The 19,220-nt window shown below is 43.5% G+C and overlaps 1 protein-coding gene across 1 annotated transcript in view; it reads left to right on the forward strand.

Annotated features, from left to right (window-relative positions):
• Window positions 1-19,220, forward strand: part of SH3BGRL2 (SH3 domain binding glutamate rich protein like 2) — a 72,335-nt gene that overhangs the window by 7,420 nt on the left and 45,695 nt on the right. The gene's annotated exons all lie outside the window — the stretch shown is intronic.

Raw genomic sequence — 19,220 nt, forward strand, 5'->3', positions numbered from 1 at the left:
CATGTTTAAAAAGTTGCGAAATGAATTGCATGCTTTTTTTTGTCAGTAAAGTTATAAATGGGTAACAGAGTAGAAAAAATCTAGATTAGCTGTGACAAACCTAGAGAGCATATTAAAAAGCAGAGATGTCACTTTGCCAACAAAGGTCTGTATAGTCAAAGCTATGGTTTTTCCAGCAGTCATATACAGATGTGAGTTGGACCATAAAGAAGGCTGAGTACCGAAGAATTAATGCATTTGAACTGTGGTGCTAGAGAAGGGTCTTGAGAGTCCTTTGAACAGCAAGGAGCTGAAACCACTCAATCCTAAAGGAAATCAACCCTGAATATGTTCATTGGAAGGAGTGATGCTGAAGTATAAGTTCCAGTGTTTTGGCCACTTGATGTAAAAAGCCGTCTCATTGGAAAAGACCCTGATGCTGGGAAAGACTGATGGCAGAAAGAGAAGGGTTTGACAGAGGATGAGATGGTTGGATGGCATCATCAAGTCAATGGACATGAGTGTGAACAAGCTTTGGGAGATAGTGAAGGACAGGGAAGCCTGGCATGCTGCAATCCATGGGGTCGCAAAGAGTCAGACATAACTGAGTGACTGAACAACAAGATTCTTAGTGAATGTGTCATTTTAAGAAAAAAATTATTTTTTGCTGCACTGGGTCTTTGTTGCTTTTGCACAGCTCTCTTTAGTTGCAGTAAGCGGGAGCTACTCTTCATTGAGGTGGGTGGGTTTCTAATTCCTATCCACTGTGCCCCTTTTAACATAAAACTTTATTATGATTTAATGATTATATGTGAAAGTTTGAAACACTTTTTTGAAATGTGGATTTGGAAAAAAATGGGATCAAGAAATTATTAGTTTAGCTGCCAAATGTTAATTTTTTAAAAATTTGTCCCCCAAACTCTAAACTCAGAAGGAGACCCTTTTAGGTTTCATCTGTTTTTCAGTACAGACTGCTTTAATAGGTGTTAGTTTAGCTGCAGGGTTAGCCAGAAACTTAAGTTATCATTTAAATCACATTCCTGTGTTCGTTATTTTTCTGTGGTCAACTTTATATTATTTTGTTTATCCATTTTGCAGGGAAGGAGCTTAGCTTTCCAAATTAGAAATTTATTGAAAATTTATTCTTTCTGTAAAATGGTGAATGCTTGTTAACCTGTGAGGGAAATCCTCTGCTTCTGATGATGTACATTTGGCTTTTGGGGTCCTCTTGTAACAAAGTCATTGAAATCTTCTGTTTGGTGTTTTTAAACCAATAGGGATCAGTTCTTACCATTGCCAAGTTTCTGATTGGTGGTTGGGATGGCTGGGGTGGGGGCAAGGGTGGGGGGAGTCGGAGATTGGAAATTGACACCTGCTGCAGCTAAGAGGCTAGGTTAAAGCACTGGTTTCCCTTCTGTCCTCTTCAGAGGCTTATCTGGGTTTTCCTGCCAGTACAGGCTAGTCCCTCAGGACTGGGATTGTGGCAAATATTTTCTTTTTTTTGGCTATGCAGCACGTGGGATATTAGTTCCCCAACTGGGGGAGGGGTGTCAAACCCACTACCCCTACAGTGGAAACACAGTCTTAACCACTGGACCCTCAGAGAAGTCCCAAGACTATAGCAATTTAAAGTTAGTGCTGTTATTTCTTTTACGTTTGATTTTTTTTTTTTTTTCCCGCAAATGCTAAAAGAGAAATCAACCCAGGAAAAGTACTTCATTGAATGTTTCCGTTCCAGACTCACGACAGCTTTGCTGTAAACTGACAGTGAACTAGATGCTGGCAGAGGGGGCCCCCCACCTATAACCCCAGGGCCCTTTAGGCTGGTATGGCCCCTGGGAGGTGCTGGAGCAGTTTGATTGGTCTCCTACATCTGATCCCTTGTGTTAGCTTTGACAACTTATTTATTCCTGAGAGGACCTGACTCCTTTGTAACTGGCAAAACCCCAAAGGGAGTTTCCTGGAACTGACCCCTGACAGTGGAAGGATAGGAGTGGTGTACGTCGGGGTGTGTCTGCCTTGTTGTGGGACCTTTGTGGGCTCCATGCCAGCATTACAGCCTGGCTCTTGAAACCGGAAATGGAGCTTGGCTCTGACTATGGGCAGAGAGTTCTACTGCTTCAGGATGCATTTTCCACTTCCTAGTAGTAGTCCAGGGGGTTGCTAGGAGTCGGACACAACTGAGCGACTTCACTTTCACTTTTCACTTTCATGCATTGGAGAAGGACATGGCAACCCACTCCAGTGTTCTTGCCTGGGGAATCCCAGGGACGGGGAGCCTGGAGGGCTGCCGTCTCTGGGGTTGCACAGAGTTGGACATGACTAAAGCGACTTAGCAGCAGCAGCAGCAGCAGCAGTGGTCATGAGTAGCCCATATCTGGAGATGGCTTGTTATCACCTTGGCTCTGGTGCCTTTGGGAGTGGAAGGCTAAGCGTGAGAGGTGACTTGCCTGACAGGTCAGTTCAGTGGTGTTTAGTAAATGGAAATGCATGGAGTTAAAGTCAGTAGCTGTTGCTGCACACCGATCTAGTATTAAAAACACAGCAACCAACAAGGTTGCTTGCATAGCACTGTGTATAGCTTGTATAGCTCCCTTATAGCACAGGGAGCTGTATCAGTGTCTTGTGATAACCTATAAGGGAAGAGAGTCTGAAAAAGAATAGAGATATATGTATGTATGTGTAACTGAATCACTTTGCTTTACATCTGAAACTAACGCAACATTGTAAATCAACTATACTTCAATTAAAAGAGAAAAAAGTAAAGTAAAAAAATACACCACCTGTTGTGCATGTTAAGTTGGGGAACAATTTGTAGCTATATCTGATTTAAATCGGTTTATGAATACCGTCTGATTTCAAATAGAACACGTTCAAATGGAAAACAAGACAACAAAGCAAAACAAAAACCCTCAAAGCAACGCAACCAACATAACTTTTGAGTCAGTTTGTTTTCCTTCTGTGGGTTGCCCGAGGAATGGGAGTATGTCTCCATTCATGACATTCCCAAGTGGATTGATGCTTCCAGCTTCTCTGCTTTAGTAATCATGTTCCTTAGGACAGATCCTTTGCCTAAGAATTGGCCATTTCCATAAGCCTGGATTCCCCCCTTGACAGGAGGTTTGGGTTGCACTATCCCTTTATGACAAAAGAATATGTTTGCCAAAGTAGATCTTTGCATTGAATATCTGCTGATTTATTTAATTTTGGAGTCAGTTTACATTCAACTCAAGAGCCTACTTCTGCCTCGTCTTTGGATTATTTACCCTTGGGTAGATATCACCAGTGCAAGCACATTGGCTACCTTGGTATAGCCTCATGGTTAAGGCGGGGCTTGGTCCAAATCCTAGTCTGCCATTGGTGAGGGATGTGGCATTGGGCAAGGAGTCTCAGCCTCTTCATTTGTAAAAATGGGACTGGAGTGGTACCTTCTGTATAGGATTGCTATGAGCATCAAAGATTTCTTCAATGAAGTATTCCATATAGAGTGCCAGGTACACAGAAAGTATTCAATGCCTGTTATCTATTATTTTCATTGTATCATCATTAATAGCAGCAGTAGTAATAACAGCAGTAATAAAAACATGAAAAATTATAACCCTGAATCGTACAAGATCTTTAATCATAAAAATATTGTGTTCAGTACATAATACTTTACTAAACCAAGGGTATACACTGGTATAATTTTTAGAGAGCTTTTAGTAAATTTAAGTTCAGTTTTTGACTGAAATTTAAATTAAGAGCATTATTATTTGAGGTCATTCCCCAAGCAAATCACTTAATTAGAGTTATTCTGTAATGTGTGAGCACCATATAGGGACACAGCAGGCTGTGTGCGAGTCATTAAGCCATGTTTATTCACAGCCTACGAAGTGCTTACTGTGATGCAAATGGGCACTGTCCTTTGCTGTACATGGTATGTGATTTTAGAGTCCTCATCTGATTTAAGGCTTCCTAAACTTGGCAAGTAGGTTTCATCCCAAATGGAAGCCCTGTCCGATGGATGGTGGCTGCCTGGAGAGCTGGGAGAGGGGTTTGGGAGCCTTGTCTGGGATGAGCTGGGAACCACACAGTGTGATTGATTGTTGATGTCTGCTCTGGCACCAGTGATTGATTGTTGATGTCTGCTCTGGCACCAGAGAAGGTGGCCCGGGCCGGGGCTCGTCCCCGTACTTGGCAGCCCCGTCTCTGACTCTGTGCACATTTCAGATTCATGTAATTGAATGTAGAATGTTTCCAGTCTGTGAGTAAGAGGGAATAGAAATATTCGACAGTGGATTGAATTGATGGATTGTATCCTTTGCAAACATCTACCCTTAAATAAGGGGGTGGCAGCAGAGAAAGGTCAGGATCTCCGTGTTTAATGAAGATGAGTGATACTTTCCAGAAAAGACCATCATGATTCTTCTGACTGTGAAACTGAACACCGAACCTTGATGTGGTGAAAGGTAGGCAGGGTTCTTTCACATCTGGCAGATGGGCACAGGGACGGTGGTCAGAGGGGCTTTGTGGAGCAAGATGGTGGAGACAGGAGAGGGAGAAAAGCACTGGAATAGATGAGGATCAGCCTGTGCACCCTGCTGAGTCTTGAACATTGAAAGATCGGGTGAATGGTGAGTGTTTACCCATGCCCGGCAGTCTTGGACAATTTTTTTCTGCAGGTAATTCAGTCCTTACAGTCACCCTACAGACTGCAGGCTATTATACCCATTTTGCAGATAAGAATATTGGGGACACAAGAGTGGTTAAGTCACATGCCCAGCATCATTTAGCTCAGTGAAACCCATGTCTTCTGGTTTTGTGTCTAGTCCATTTTTTGTTACCCCATGTTGCCCACCAGAAAAGCCCCTGATTGGAGGCCAGTAAGAACCTGGCCATGCTGCCCCAGAAAACTTGCTAGGATAACAGTGTGTGAGCCCAAGCTAACAAAGCCGGGGGGTGGGGAGGGGGGGCAAGACTCCACAGAGCCATTCCAGGGGCCTCCACTCAGCTGTGGAGCAGGTTATTTTAGGCACAGTGTCCTCAGGGCTTGTTTAAACAATGGCTTTGCTTCTTTAGAGACTGATGAAAGCTATCAGGAATGCTGTAGATTGAGGGACCTCCCTGATGGTCCAGTGGTAAAAAATCTGCCTTCTAATTTAGGAGACGCGGGTTCGATCCCTGGTCAGGGGACTAAGATCCCACATGCCACAGGGCAACGCAGCCCTTGCACCACAATGAAGGCCCAGCACAGCCAAAATAAAAATAAGTAAATTTTTAAAATAAAAAAAATGTTTAAAGTATTGTTGACATGGGAAGCTAATCTTTCATAATAATAACTGTCATTCACAGCATGTGCAGGAAGTACTCAGGGCTTTGTGTTTGTTATTTGTATTGCTTAAAGGAACTTGGCCTGGTAGCCATTGGAAGTGGAGAGGATGGATTTTCAGCGGAGAAAGACCTGGGTTCAGATTATGCTTCTGGTTCCCCAACGGGCAGTAGAGTTTAGCAGGATAGTTTATCAAGTCTTTTTATTCCTCTGGACCTCAGCGTTCCCATTTGTAAAGTTGTTGGGAGTCTCAAGAAATGGCAGCTGTCAATAATATTATGAGTTCATTTAAATTTAAATTAACAGTAATTCTCTGGTCTTTGGTAAATTTTCGACTTCAAGTGAAACTAGTAAGATTTAACTAAAGAAAAGGAATTGTTCTTATAACCAAACAGTAAGTCCTGTATTCCATGGAACACATTCCTAGGAGGACCTGAATTTGACATTGCTTATTGGGGTTAACATGTGCTACCTCATGGCCTGTTTGCAGAGGCTGGAACCCCCTTTTTAAAAAAAAATTTTAATTGGAGGATAATTGCTTTACAATATTGTGTTGGTTTCTGTCACACATCAACATGAATCAGCCATAAGTATACACATGTCCCCTCCCTCTTAAACCTTCCTCCCACCTACCACACCTCTAGGTTGTCACAGAGTACCCGATTTGAGCTCCCTGCATCAAAAAGCAAATTGCCACTGGCTATGTATTTTGAATACGGTAATTTGTAGATGGCTGTGCTACGGTCTGGATTTATCCCACTCTCTGCTTCCCCAGTGTGTCCCCAAGTCTGTCCTCTGTCCACATGTCTGTGTCTTCATCGCTGCCCTGCAAACAGGTCCATCAGTACCGTCTTTATAGATTCCATGTATATACGCGTTAATATACAATATATGCTTTTCATTTTCTGACTTACTTCACTCTATATAACAGGCTCTGAAAACTAGGAATAGAACCACCACGTTGTTGCTGTTGCTCAGTCGCTCGGTTGTGTCTAACTCTTTGTTGACTTCATGGACTGCAGCACGCCAGTCTTCCCTGTCCTTCACCGTCTCCCAGAGCTCGCTCAAACTCATGTCCATTGAGTCGGTGATGCCATCCAACCATCTCCTCCTCTGTCGTCCCCTTCTCCTCCCGCCTTCAATCTTTCCCAGCATCAGGGTCTTTTCCAGTGAGTCAGCTCTTCGCATCAGGTGGCCAAAGATTGGAGCCTCAGCTTCACCATTAGTCCTTCTAATGAATATTCAGGATTGATTTCCTTTAGGATTGACTGGTTTAATCTCCTTACAGTCCACGGGGCTCTCAAGAGTCTTCTCCAATATCACAGTTCAAAAGCATCAGTTCTTCGGCCTTTAGCCTTCTTTATGGTCCAACTCTCACATCTATACGTGACTACTGAAAAAACCATAGCTTTGACTGTGCGGACCTTTGTTGGGAAAGTAATGTCTCTGCTTTTTAATATGCTGTTTAGGTTTGTTCTAACTTTTCTTCCAAGGAGCAAGTGTCTTTTAATTTCATGACTGCAGTCACCATCTGCAGTGGATTTTGGAGCCCAAGAAAATAAAGTCTGTCACTGTTTCCATTGTTTCCCCATCTGGGAAGTGATGGGACTGGATGCCATGATCTTAGTTTTCTGAATGTTGAGTTTTAAGCCAACTTTTTCACTCTCCTCTTTCACCTTCAGTTCTTCAATCTTTCACCTTCATCAAGAGGCTCTTTAGTTCCTCTTTGCTTTCTGCCATAAGGGTAGTGTCATCTGCATATCTGAGGCTCTTGATATTTCTCCCAGCAATCTTGATTCCAGCTTGTGCTCATCCAACTGGGCATTTCGTTTATGTACTTAACGTATAACTTAAATAAGCAGGGTGACAATATACAGCTTTGACGTACTCCTTTCCAAATTTTGAAGCTGTCCTTTGTTCCATGTCCAGTTCTAATTATTGCTTCTCGACCTGCATACCGGTTTCTCAGGAGGCAGGTCAGGTGGTCTGGTATTCCCATATCTTTCCGAATTTTCCACAGTTTGTTGTGATGCACACAGTCAAAAGGCCTTGGCATAGTCAATAAAGCAGAAGTAGATGTTTTTCTGGAACTCTCTTGCTTTTTCCATGATCCAGTGGATGTTGGCAATTTGATCTTTGGTTCCTCTGCCTTTTCGACATCCAGCTTGAACATCTGGAAGTTCTTTGTTTACATACTGTTGAAGCCTGGCTTTGAGAATTTTGAGCATTACTTTGCTAGTGTTTGAAATGAGTGTGATTGTGTGGTAGTCTGAACATTCTTTGGCATTGCCTTTCTTTGGGATTGGAATGAAAACTGACCTTTTCCAGTCCTGTGGCCACTGCTGAGTTTTCCAAATTTGCTGACATACTGAGTGCAGCACTTTCATAGCATCATCTTTTAGGATTTGAGATAGCTCAGATGGCATTCCATTACCTCTACTAGAAGTGAAATACCACATGACTCAACAATCCCACTACTGGACATGTACCCTGAGAAAACCATAATTGAAAGAGATACATGTACCCCAGTATTCATTGCAACACTATTTACAATAGCTGGGACATGGAAGCAACCTAGATATCCATCAATAGATGAATGGATAAAAAGTTGTGGTGTGTATATACAGTAGTATTACTCAGCCATAAAAAGAACCCCTTTGTTTTTATCTTAACAGTTTAAATTTTTTTGAGCAAAGATTTTAAATCCTGGGGGATGTCTTTCTCACCCCGACACATGATCTGGTTTTCCCATTCTTGAGACATCAGAAGATTTTTTGGCCTCCACCAAGGCAAAGATCCACTGAAGATGGCTAGTGGTGGCCCCTTCTTCATCAGGGCATATACCCCTGGGGTCTCCAAAGCTCCCCATCATTCCTGCCATCTTTCCAACTCTGAGCCATTTGTTCTTGAGCTCATGCTGTTCTTTTTTATATTTATTGTTGTTCAGTCCCCAAGTCATGTCCAACTGTCTGCAAACCCCAAGGACTGCAGCACGCCAGGACTCCCTGTCCCTCAGCATCTCCTGGATTTTGCCCAAGTTCATGTTCATTGAATTGGTGATGCCGTCCAACCATCTCTTTTTCTTACACTAGAACCTATTTCTTGGCATCCATGACTATCAAAGTAGGTAAAGCTGAGAGTCTGTGAGAAGGTTAGATATGTTTCATGAAGAATAGAGCTAGTGAAAGTCTTTTTGTGGAAGGAAGGACATAATAGTCCTAAATGGTTATTAGGTGTTTGCAGGCAGTGGATGTGAGTCTCACTATGTGATGGAGTCTCACTATGGTTTTGATTTGCATGTCCCTTGCGACCAATACTGTTGCTATTATTTCTTAAGAACTGGTTCAGATCTTTTTTTTTTCCCAGAGCTAACTCTAACTTTTTAATTCAGATGTTAAAGAATCTGCCTGCAATGCTGGAGGCCCGGGATCAATCCCTGGATTGAAAAGATCCCCTGGGGATGGGAATGGCTACCTACTCCAGTATTGTTGCCTAGAGAATTCTGTGGACAGAGGAGCCTGGCTAGTCTGCCCTCTGTCCATGGGGTTGCAGAGAATCGAACGTGACTAAGCAAGTAACATTTTCACTTTTTTTTTTCTTTTATTCCACGCTTAGACCAATATGACAGAATTGAGTCATTAAGGGATCTCTCTCTCTCTCTACTTATATATATATTAGGCTTCCTGGTGACGCTAGTGATAAAGAACCCACCTGCCAATGTAGGAGACACCAGAGATGTGCTTCTGATCCATGGGTAAGGAAGGTATAGATCTAAAATTAATTGAGTTAATCCTTTCCCATATGTTCATGAGTACTTTTTGCTGCCAAGTGTTCACCCATGTTCAGGACACATGAATACATGGCATGATCCTTTCCTCCAGATAGCTAGTCATCTGATTGAGCAGAAAAGATGAGCACAGAAAACAGAGTCCTAGGGAATATAATGCTAGAATGATCTGTCCTGTTAGTAAGCCTCCAGGGCAGGTAGATTTATCTGGATGAGGGCAAAGAAAGCCATATTCTGAACTAGCCAGAAAGATAGCGTCTCTTCAACTGGGAAGATGACTATTTTTAAGATTCTAGAAAGTGTTACTTAAATAAAAAGCTTTAGAGAAAAATTGAGAGACTTTTTTTTTTCCAAAATATTTTGTACAAGCTTGTGAACTGGAACAGATATCACCTTTCCTATTCTCTTTTTGTCAAAGAGATGGATTGGATTGTGTGCCATGCTGCCTGGTGTCTTAGCCTAGATGATTCCTTTTCCACTGGCATGCATTTCTCACTTGTAGAGTGAGAGCATGACACACACATATGCTGTTGTGAGTTCCACAGTAATATTTAAGTGGTGAGCTTGGTTCTAAACGATGATTATGAGAGATGAGATTAGTACTTCACCTTTTTAAATTCCTTTTCCATTAAAAACGGGAAACTAGGGAGGGAGGAGGGTTCAGGATGGGGAGCATGTGATTTTTTTTTAAATAAAATTTTTGAAAAAAAAATAAAAATAAAAAAAATAAAAAAAATAAAAACGGGAAACTAAACATCTTCCTTCTAACAAGATGAAGTCAGTGTTCAGTTCAGAGAATGTAGGAAAATCTCATTGTCTGCTGACACCTGCTCCCTTCAGGGCCTCACTTCTTGGGCTGGCACCTTGGGCCCTCTGATCCAATCCTGACCTACCTCTGCGGCGTTTTCTCTACTGTATGTATCAGTTCAGTTCAGTTCAGTCGCTAGTCATGTCCGACTCTTTGCAACCCCATGGACTGCAGCACGCCAGGCTTCCCTGTCCATCACCTACTCCCGGAGTTTGCTCAAGCTCATGTCCAGCCAGTCAGCGATGCCATCCAGCCATCTCATCCTTTGTCATCTCCTTCTCCTCCTGCCTTCAATCTTTCCCAGCATCAGGGTCTTTTCAAATGAGTCAGTTCTTCGCATCAGGTGGCCAAAATTTTGGAGTTTCAGCTTCAGAATCAGTCCTTCCAATGAATATTCAGGACTAATTTCCTTTAGGATGGACTAGTTGGATCTTGCTGTCCAAGGGACTCTTAAGAGTCTTCTCCAACACCACAGTTCAAAAGCATCAATTCTTCGGCACTCAGCTTTCTTTCGGAGAAGGCAATTGCAACCCACTCCAGTACTCTTGCCTGGAGGATTCCATGGATGGAGGAGCCTGGTGGGCTGCAGTCCATGGGGTTGCTAAGAGTCGGACTCTACTGAGCAACTTCACTTTCACTTTTCACTTTCATACATTGGAGAAGGAAATGGCAACCCACTCCAGCGTTCTTGCCTGGAGAATCCCAGGGACAGGGGAGCCTGGTGGGCTGCCGTCTATGGGGTCGCACAGAGTTGGACACGACTGAAGTGACTTAGCAGCAGCAGCAGCTTTCTTTATAGTCCAACTCTCACATTCAGACATGACTACTGGAAAAACCATAACTTTTGACTAGATGGACCTTTGTTGGCCTGCGTATGTGCTAAGTAGCTTCAGTCATGTCTGACTCTTTGCAACCCTGTAAACTGTAGCCCTAAAGGCTCCTCTGTCCAAGGGATCCTCCAGGCAAGAATACTGGAGTGGATTGCCATATCCTTCTCCAACTATATACACATACCAGGCTTTTCTCTTTATTAGAGGCTACATGGGCTCTTAGTTGTGGCATGTGAGATCTAGTTCCCTGGCCAGGGATCAAACCTAGGCCCCCTGCGTTAGGAATAGGAATCTTAGCCACTGGACCACCAGGAAAGTCCCCACACCAGGCTTTTTTAATCCTTTCCCTCTGGGCCTTTTCTCATGCCGCTTTCTTTCCCTTGATTGTGCTGACCTTGCACTGGGACTAGGCCTCTTCCTTCTTTGAAGCCTGTGCCAGTAACATTTCCCAGTACATCCGCCTCACGACCCAACCTGTCTCCCTCTTTCACCTTCGAAATCAGGAGGACTCTGTTTCCCCAGCCCTGCAAAGTCCAACCTGGGGAACTGCTCTCCTGCGGCCTCAACATGTGTAAGCCTTGTGCGTGTGTGCTCAGTCTTGGCCGACTCTTTGTGACTCCAAGGACTGTGGCCCGCCAGGCTCCTCTGTCTATGGGATTTTCTGGGCACGAATACTAGAGCCAATGCTAGTAGCCATTTCCTACTCCAGGGGATCTTCCCAACCCAGGGATAGAACCCGAGACTCTTGCATCTCCTGTGTTGGCAGGCATATCCTTTACTGCTGCGCCACCCGGGAAGCCCATTTCACACTTGGTTACAGTGATCTTGTACCCAGGTGATTTGAACTCTCAAGTTCTAAATTCGCTGAGGTCAGGTTCTGTTCTTTTTTTTTTTTTTTAAGGAAAATATTTATGTTTTACAAGTGCTTTTATAGCGTTATTTTCTTAAGAGCAATTTTAGATTTGCAGCAAAAGTGAATAGGAAGTAGAGATTTCCCATATGTCTCCTTCCTTCTCATATGCAGTTTTCTAGTCATCCTTTTATTCCCCCCACGCTTCCTGTCATAGCTTCCCAGGTAGCGCTAGTGGTAAAGAACTCACCTGCCAATGCAGGAGACTTAAGAGACTCAGGTTCAATCCCGGGATCAGGAAGATTCCCTGGAGGAGGGCATGGCTACCCGCTCCAGCATTCTTGTCTTACAGACCATGGGGTCGCAGTGTTGGACGTGACTGAGTGTGCACGCACACGTTTCCTGTCAGAGAACTTGGCATGTTGTATTTATTGAACAACATGGAAAAGAAATATTGTTTCTGTAGCTTCCACATCAGAAAGGAAAGCTAATAAGAGTTTGTGACCTTGCCAGGGGGGGCCTGGCATGGAGTAGGTAGATTGAAGTTTGGTTGGAAAACAGAAAGGCTGCGAGGGGCGTGATTCATTTCACTGCTTCTTAAACAGATGGCGTGAAGAATCCACGTCATAAGGATAATTTTATTACAGTATTACTTCTCTTATCCTGATACCAGAATTCTAGAATCTTCATTTGGAAGGAAGCAGGGAGACCTCTGAGAGGCAGTTGGCTGGTCTCCAATCAGCCAGTCGGGGGGCTGCCCTCTTCCAGACAACTGGGAATGCAGTGGGGTCCTGCAGTCCTGGCCCCATGGGGTGGGGATCGGGGTCACCAGGGGAAGCTCTGAGAAGGGGAGTCGCCTTCTGAAGGCAGACATGGAGCATTCCAGAAGCACAGCTTTGGTCTGTTTGGTATAAAATAAGCCAGCAGGCTCTGACATGTAAGTGGGCTCTGAGAATGTCAGCATACCACATCAAAGGACAAAAATGGGTCAGCAGGATAACGCTCAGTCCAGGAGAGATCAAATCGGAGTTGAGGTATTTTGGCTTGATGTACCCTGCTGAACAAGGCAGGAACACGTGTGGTGCATTTCAGAAAGGTGTCTAAAATAAAAGTGGCTTAAAATAAGATGGTAATAAATTTGTGCTTAAAGAGCCGAGTTTCAGTTATGCAGAAACCCTCAGGCTCCAATCCCAGGAGAAAGTAACTTTGGTTGTTGTTAGTTGCTAAGTCCTGTCTGACTCTTTGCGACCCAATGGACTGTATAGCCTGGCAGGCTCCTCTGTCCATGGTTATTACCAGGTAAGAATCCTGGAGTGGATTGCTATTTCCTTTTCCAGGGGATCTTCCTGCCCAGGAATTGAACTTGCATTTCCTGCATCGTAGATGGATTCTTTACTAGCTTCCCTTGTAGCTCAGATGGTAAAGAATCCGCCTGCAATGCAGGAGACCCAGGATTGATCCCTGGGTCAGGAAGATCCCGTGAAGAAGGAAATGGCTACCCACTCCAGTATTCTTGCCTGGAGAATCCCATGGACAGTGGAGCCTGGAGGGCTATAGTCCATGGGGTCTCAAAGAGTCGGACACTACTGAAGCAAGTTAACACTTGCACACTTGGAAAAAGATAGTAATAAATTTGTGCTTAAGGGGCTGAGTTTCACTTATACAGAAAACCTCACTCTCCAATCCCAAAAGAAAGTAACTTGCTTACTTTTAACTCTGTACCCACATGGCACCTGCTCTTCACTTCCCACTTTTCTTTCTGTCTTTCAATATTATAGATGTTGACTCTTTTTCCTTATCATCCTCAGAGCCATGTGTTTTATATTCCTTCTTTCTGTAGCTCTCATGCTGTGCTTCTGTTCCCATGCACACATTAGCTGTAGTGTGATAGTTCATCCCCAGTACCTTCCCCCCAGAGCACCTGCCTTTGGGCTGTCCTGAGCCTGTGGGCACTCCCGTGTTACTGCCAGTTTCGTAAGGAAGTTGCTTGTTGACAAGCCCTGACTGTCCTCTCGCCCTAGTGACTGTGCACCACCTCAAATTGGAGGCCTTGTTTTGTCGCCTGTGCTCTCCTAGTTCCCATGGCAACGTTTCCAACCTTTCACGGTCCGCACGAGGTCTTGTAAAGCCTATCCAGTGAACCATGGCTCCTTGACCTTTTAAAGAATTTGGTTTTCCTTTGTGCTGCCACCCCCTTCTCACTAAATTTTTTTTTTTTCCAGTTATAATATTTTTTTTTACTTGAGCTTCCCTGATGGCTCAGATGGAAAGAATCTGCCCGTAATGCAGGAGATCTGGATTCGATCCCTGAGTCAGGAAGATCCCCTGGAGAAAGGAATGGCAACCCACCCCAGTGTTCTTGCCTGGGAAATTCCATGGACAGAGGAGACTGGAGGGGTAAAGTCCGTGGGGTTGCAAAGAGTTGGACATCACTAAGCGGCTAACACTTTGACTTTTCACTTTCCTAGTTGATTTACAGGGTTGTATTAACTTCTAGTTCTTTGTTAATTTCTTCCACTGACTCTTTGGAGTCAAATGGAATTCAGAAATGATGTGGTTGAAGATAGAAATTTGAGGACATTCTTCAAGAATTTTGAGACATTCTTCCAAACAGACTTTATCTCATCTGGGCTGCAGGAATCAGGGTCATCAGTGGGAAGGGTGAGTGCCTCTGGAGATACGACTACACTTTGAAAGCTCCTCATGGTGGTTTTTTGGGATCTAAACAGAGCAGAGTGTCCAACTGAATGAAGTTGGTGGTGGTTTAATCGCTAAGTCATGTCCAACTCTTTTGACCCCATGGACTGTAGCCTGCCAGGCTCCACTGTCCTTGGGATTCTCCAGGCAAGAATAGTGGAGTGGGTTGTCATTTCCTTCTCCAGAGGATCTTCCCGATCCAGGGATCGAACCCGGGTCTCCTGCATTGCAAGCCAGTTGTTTACTGATTGATCCACCCACCCAGGAAGCCGTGAATGAAGTTTGATAGTTGGAATTTTCAGCAGAGAGGGCGCCTTGGCTTGGCTTTGTAGCCCACCGAGGGAGGAGAGAGCTGATGGGACCTGGCCCATGGGATGTGGGTAAGAATGCCCAGAATGTCTCTGGGGCATCAGTGTGTGCCCACTATGGAAATGTGAACTCATTGTGTGATCTCCCATGAAATGTAATTGTGAGAACAGTCTACTGTCCCCATACTCTTTTGTCAGATGTGAATAGTTATCATTTCTAGAGTACCTCTTAGGATCTCTTTGTGCACATCTGAGGATGGACTGGCATAGAAATGGGAAGACTGTGTTGCAAAAACACTGTTGCAGTGTAGCACCCTGGCCATTGATAAAGGCTTGGCTTTTGGCTGCAGTCCTGTCATATTTGGTGGAAAATACCCATCGTCAGCAGGATTTCCTCCTTACTGCAGAGGATTTGGACTATTGTAGCGAGTTCTGCTGGAGCAGCTTTTTCTACAAAGTATCCTCTAATTAACAGGAAACGTGTGTGAGAACAGTAGTATATAATTTTTGTAGATAGTCTTGCAAAATAGTGGCATTCTAAGTTGGTATTTTATACTTGGCTGACTTTTTCCTTTGAGGAAATAAACATGTAATCTTGACAGAGAATGTAAAAACAATAGCATCAAACCACCCACATCTTTCATTCCAGGTTTTTGCTAATGTTTTTTATGGCTTCACATTGCTAAGTAACACAAGTTTGGTTTTTTTGTTTTTTTTTTTTGCTAAAGTGCAGAATAAAAGTAGTTTAATGCATGAGTTGATAGAGAAACTAGTTAGAGCCGTATATATTATGTAAAGCAGGTGGGAAAGGAGACAGATCAGCTAACAGGTATGTGACAAACAGTCCTCAGAGTAACCCTCCCACGTCCTATGGGGACTCAGAGTGATACACACATGGTCGTCATCCTCCAGAGGAATTTACAGTTAAATTGGGGAAAGAGACACACACACACGACTGGTAATAAACAGTGCCAGGCTGTATATCATTAAATTCTAGGTTGCTGGTGACCGTGGGTATAATGGGAGTTTGGTTAGGAGACAGTCTGGGAGGGCAGTGGTTGGCATAAGTCAGGATTCCTCAGAGTCATCACTGTTGATATTCTGGGGGTCTGTCCTGTACATCAGAGGATGTTTAATAGCACCCCTGGCTTTGCCTCCCAAATGCCAGTTGTATCCCTTAATTGTGACAGTCAAAAACGTCTGCAGATACTGACCACTGCTTCCTAGGGGGAACAAAGTTGCCCCGGCTTTGAACCACTGGGTAGGCATAGTTGAGCGCAGTGTGGGTTTAGGGCTGAATCTTGAAGAATAAGTAGAACTTGGATAGGAAGTGTAGACTATTTGGAGATGATTTAGTTACCAGGCGCCATTATGTAAAGACCCAGTCAAGTTTTTGTTTTGATTTTTTATTTATTTATTTGAGTATCGTGAATTTACAATATTGTGTTAGTTTCAAGTGTACAGCAAAATGATTTGGTTATATATATATATATATATATTCTTTTTTTTAGATTCTTTTCCATTATAGATTATTACAAGATATTGAGGATAGTTTCTCATGCTGTACAGTAGGTCCTTGTTTAATCTGTTTTGTATGTAACACTGTGTATATGTTAATCCCAAACTCCTCCTAATTTATTCTTCCCCTCAACCCCATCTCCCCACCCCCAGACCCAGTCAGTCTTGGAGCAACCTGCCCACAGTAGCATCTGTGGGCTGGACCTTGTTGCTGATATAAGTACTGCAGTCGAGGGTAAACATTTAGCGACTTCTGTGGCAGGTTCCCAACCGGTCCATTCTGAAGGAGATCAGCCCTGGGATTTCTTTGGAGGGAATGATGCTAAAGCTGAAACTCCAGTCCTTTGGCCACCTCATGCGAAGAGTTGACTTGGAAAAGACTCTGATGCTGGGAGGGATTGGGGGCAGGAGGAGAAGGGGACGACAGAGGATGAGATGGCTGGATGGCATCACCGACTCGATGGACGTGAGTCTGAGTGAAGTCCAGGAGTTGGTGATGGACAGGGAGGCCTGGCAGGCTGCGATTCATGGGGTTGCAAAGAGTCGGACACGACCGAGTGACTGATCTGATCTGATCTGTGGCAGGTTTACAGAATTAACTTTATGGTTTTCTGACTACAATCACGAAAACTTTAGGCTTTGTTTTGTATGTTTTTAATCATTTCATTTTTCTAGAAATTCATTTTCTGACAGTCTCTCAGAACATTAAAGACCACTGGAAGGTTGAAGTATGAGAACAGTAAAACAGTAAGAACAATAGCAGAGTGGTCCTTTACCACTGACGCTCTAGAAGCATCGCGACTCTGGCCAGACTGGACTTAGGACGCACAGTGTGAATTAAGATGGGCTAGGTTTGGCCCGTGTGGACCATGGAGTTGGACTGGATTCTGAGCCCTCACTGGGTGCTTGCCACGTCTTAGACCTGATGACTCAGTATTTTCAGGATGACTGAACGAATGCATGCCTGGAAAGCCTCCACTCCAAGCGCAGTGGGTCTTGGTGGGGGGACCCAGTGGATATTTTTGAGACAGGAGTGATGTTTAGGAGGGTGTTTGTCATTTGGTCCATCTCTGGGTTTAGTCTTCAGTCATCTGATTATTCCCACTTAGAAACCTTTTCTAGTTGCTTGCCCTGGGACCATGATTTTGAAACTTTCATTGATGTATTTTAAACTTGGTGTTCACCTTTTGTGTGTCTTTCCCTCTTGGGATTTGTAAACAATTTAGTATCTTTGGCAGAAAGTAATTTTTGTGATTATTTGCCAGTGCTTAAGGCCATTTCGTAAGGAAAGAAAGGAGGATGTGTTTTGTGAATTTGCACTTTCTGTGAGTGGAGAAAGGTCTGTGCCCTTGGCGCTGTTTTTGTAGTGGCCTTGGTGGGTATGTGCCTCTCTACTTGTAATTTGGATTCCTGTTTGGACGTGTGGATGGTGTGGGTGTGGGGTTGTGAAGGCCGATTGTTTAGCCTAAGGCTGTGGTCCTTTGCTTATGTCTTCCCAAGAAGCTTTGAAGAACTTTGAAAGTGTGCTTTGAAATTCCACCTGCTGCTTGAACTTTTTTTCTTCTTAAGTTTTATTGAAGTATAGTTGATTTACAATGTGTTAATTACTGCTGTACAGCAAAGTGTTATATATATATATATAAATTCTTTTTCATATTCTTTTCCATTATGGTTAATCATAGGATATTCAATATGGTTTGCTGTGCTATACAGTAGTACCTTGTTGTTTATCCAGAGTCTATATATAATATAGTTTGCATTTGCTAATCCAACTCCCAATTCTTCCTTCCCCCAACCCACCCCCTTCTGCCACTTACTTTTAAATTATCCCTCATTTCTTTCTTTGAACATATTGCACTTACTTATATTCCATATCTGATAATTTTAAGATCTAAAGTGTTCATGGGTTTTTTTTCTTCTCTTTATTTTGCGTCCCTGACTCATGGCGCATTGTGTTTCTAGAACGGTTCAATTTTGAATATTAACTGCTTCCTTGCTTGAAACTAGTTGCTTGAAATAATGCATAGAGCTCAAGGCTTTGTATTTTCATTTGGGATAATAGTCTGGGACAAGAATTCTCAGTTTCCCAATTCCTGAACGTAAATTACTTGGCAGGACTTCCCTGGTGGCTCAGTGGTGACGAATCCACCTGCAGTGTGGGAGACGGGGGTTTGATCTATGGGTTGGGTAGATCCCCTGGAGAAAAAAATGGCAACCCACTCCAGTATTCTTGCCTGGAGAATTCCAGGGACAGAGGAGTCCAGCAGGCTACAGTCCATGGGGCCGCAAAAGAGTCAGACACGACTTGGCAACTACACAGCAAAAATCACTTGGCAGAGTGGAGAAGCGGATGTGGGGCTGCTTATTAGGAGAAGTGGATTCCAGCTCTGTCTACTGGGTAAATTACTTAACTAACTTGTGTTTCTGTTTTATTATTTTGTCAAAAGTGTAGGTTGACGGGTCATTGAATAGATGTAGAATAAATGACTCATTTCAGGATCATAGTCATTTAGGTGTTGGCAATTTCACGTCCATTGTTGCTGCAACTTCATCATTTGCCAAGGCAGCGTGCAAGGTACTTTAAAGTCAAAGAGACATAGCATAAGTTCCCTGCCCTCCAGGATCGCAAGTTCCTTGACTCGACAGGACCCAGTAACTCTTAGACATTCAATGAATGTAGGTCATGTTCTCTGGAAGTTCAGGGGAAGTAAGTGGAGAATATTCTGGACTGGGGTGGTCCTGTGTGACAGAGGTAGGCTTAAAGTAGAGCTTTGTGGAGGGTAGGAATTCACTGTTGAGAAGGCAAGAGGGCATTCCAGGTATGGAAAACAAAGGTTATCAGTGTGGTGAGGACTTAAGTGTAGGAAAAAAGAGGTGGTCGACTGCATGGAGAAGTTGGGACCGCGAATGCCAATCCCACACCCCTTACCCACACCTGCCATCCTCCCCACTTTAGCCCTGCACAACCACTCATCTGCTTTCTGTCCATAGATTCATCTATTCTCTGGACATTTTATTTAAATGGAATTATACAATAGATGATCCTTTAGGACTAGCTTTTTTTCACTTTAGCGTAATGTTTTCAAGGTTCTTCCATATTGTGGTGAGTATCCATACTGTGTTCATTGATGGATA

Source organism: Bos grunniens, chromosome 9 (genome assembly GCF_055505025.1).
Source record: "Bos grunniens cultivar Pamir isolate PY7600 chromosome 9, Bosgru_T2T1.0, whole genome shotgun sequence".
NCBI lineage: Eukaryota > Metazoa > Chordata > Mammalia > Artiodactyla > Bovidae > Bos > Bos grunniens.